This window comes from Dryobates pubescens, chromosome 19, assembly GCF_014839835.1.
Source record: "Dryobates pubescens isolate bDryPub1 chromosome 19, bDryPub1.pri, whole genome shotgun sequence".
Lineage (NCBI taxonomy): Eukaryota > Metazoa > Chordata > Aves > Piciformes > Picidae > Dryobates > Dryobates pubescens.
In genome coordinates this window covers 3673466-3676223 of record NC_071630.1, presented here as the reverse complement: position 1 = coordinate 3676223, position 2758 = coordinate 3673466, and positions in this window count along the sequence as shown.

Genomic DNA, 2758 nt, shown 5'->3' with positions numbered 1-2758 from the left:
CAGCTCTTTGAGCAGGCCAGCAGTGTACATCTGACTTTCTGAAGAGTGTCTCAAGATTTTGTACAAACCACTCCACAGGGAAACAAAAAGACCATATTGGTCATTCTTTAGAAGGGAGATTTTCAAGACTCCCAGTATTGGCTTAACTGTTCTTCTGCTGATGTAAATGGGGAATGTCTTAGAATTCCACATCTGTTTCCCATTTTAGAGCAGGTTTTAATGTATGGTTCAAAGGACAGCAGCCACGCTGACACTACCTTCAGAAATGACATCTGAATATCATTGGAACAGTGTGGTGAAGTTCAAATGAGCTAACCTTTAATCAGTGTCTTGCCAGCTCACCCACACTTAGTCTTCACAGCTTTTGCAGGAAAACTGGGCAAACACCTCATGCCATGGATGAAAGCCCAAGGGAATTTCGAAGGTGGCTTGAGGTGGCTTTTTTGACATAGCAAAAACCCCTGGACAGGTTACACTGACCACACAGGTACAGATGGCCTGGGCAGCAGCCTGGGGTGGCAAGATGCTGGAACTGTTTCAGATGAACAACAGCAAAAGACATTGGAAAGAGTGTCAAGCATTGCACAGACAGAATTAATGATTAGACAAGTACTCCTCTCAAATTCCTTCTGACACTTACCTTACCAAGGAAAGTTGTCTTTTTACTCTGTGAACAGCTGAAATAATTGGGTTTGCCTTCAGTCTCCTCAAGATTAAAGTTAAGAAACATCTGAAGCCTAAGATTATCTTGCACTGAGACACCTGGGTTTAGCATGTTTCTATGTAGAGGAAGCACTTGAAATAATGTTCACTGCACACCACTGATCTTGGGATAAAAGAGAAACCACAACAGCAGGCATCATGCATGGCAAAAAAAAAAATCAAATATTAACTTTATTAAACACACACAACGCTGAAACACTAAGCAAAAGATCCCCCCGAGGTTACTAACAAAGTTGGTAATTTTAAGTCAGGATTTCGTAGCAGGTAGCACCACCACTTAAAATCAACAAAAATCCCAAGTCTCAAAAGCTAGCTAAGAGATAAATGAAGAGCCTAAAGGATGATCACCATCACTTCTTTGCTGAAGCAGCAGTTAAAATCAAAACAACTTTGAACACTGGAAAAAACAAACAAGCCACCTGTCAGCCACTGGAAACCGACCCAGTGAGAAGCATTCTGTGTGTTTTGGCAGTTACCGATTCTTTCCAGCTTCAGACCATTGTCACAGAACACAGGCAATTACTCAGCAGAAACACCCCTGATTCAAGTCAGGCAACTGAAATAATTACAGGACACTTAGTTCTGGGAAACACAAAGTTACACATTTCTTCTCTAACTAGTGTGCAAGAAATAAAAGGAGCCACTGCAGAGTGAAGTAAACCTCAGAATGCACGTTCCAACTACTATCAGAATACATTTGCGATACCTCTTGTCAGCGCTTCAGCTCTGTGAGTAGCGGGGCGGGGGGACTGAGACTCGGTGTGCCCCAAGTCCTGGAAACCCAGCGTCATTCATTTGCTAATTCCTTGCCTTTTAGAAAATCTCTCACCCACTTACAAGTCATTTAAACGCAGCTGTTCCCTTTTTCCCTTCCACTCTTTTTAAGTTGGAAAGATGCTCTTGCCTTTCTGGCCAAAGCATTGCTCTTCAACAACTCTGAAAAGAGCCCGGCAAGATTTTCCACCATGAAAAATTCATGGGACACCGCATCAGCAGTTCCAAGAGCTTTTCCTCCAGGACTAAAAATCCCTGGCTGGCGAGACGCAGCTCTTCCATTGAGGAGAGCTCTGAGCACTCATTCTCTGCAGATCTAATAGAAATAAATACGTTAAAAATTCCCCAGTGTCAATCAGCTTGAATCCGGAGAAGCAGATGCACTTTAAGGGCTCCTTGTCCTTTAAAAAAGTGGTTTCCCCAAGAGCGAGACCTTCAGACTTTTTTCTCCTGTAAATTAATTTCAGCAGATCTGTGTAGACCCTCAGCTGTGAAATACCTGAAGATCTCAGACTGTAGTCATTGTAACTTGGTTTACCTGTCAGATTTTTGATTCTGATACATTTGAAATTACACTTCAGGTCGCTAGCACAGAGCACTGTACCCCGGGGAGATGGAGGATCACTGGAAGTGTTTAAGAGACTGGGTGGGGTGCTTGGTGCCATGGTTTAGTTGATTAGATGGTGTTGGGTGATAGGTTGGACTCCATGATCTCGAAGGGCTTTTCCAACTACAGAGTACTTCACCACTCCCTCATTCCTCAGCTAAACATAAGCACACTAAATGTGCCATCTTCCAAAGCCAGCGTTACCTGGCAACTCCTTCCTCAAAGGAGGAGTGGAATGCAACCCAAGTTTTGGACAGGAAAAGGAGATCAAACTGAGATGCCCCTTCCTCAAAAGAGGAGCTGCCTGTGTACCACAGAGATCACCAATTCATAGTATCAGTCCGGGCTGGAAGGGACCACGAGGATCATCTAGTTCCAACCCCCCTGCCATGGGCAGGAACACCCCACACTAGATCAGGCTGGCCAGAGCCTCATCCAGCCTGGTCTCAAACACCTCCAGGGATGGGGCTTCAACCACCTCCCTAGACAACCCATTCCAGGGCTTCACCATTCTCATGGTGAAGAACTTCCTCTTCAAGTCCAGCCTGAATCTCCCTACCTCCAGCTTCATTCCATTCCCCCCAGTCCTATCACTACCTGAGATCCTGAGAAGTCCCTCCCCAGCCTTCTTGTAGGCCCCCTTCAGATACTGGA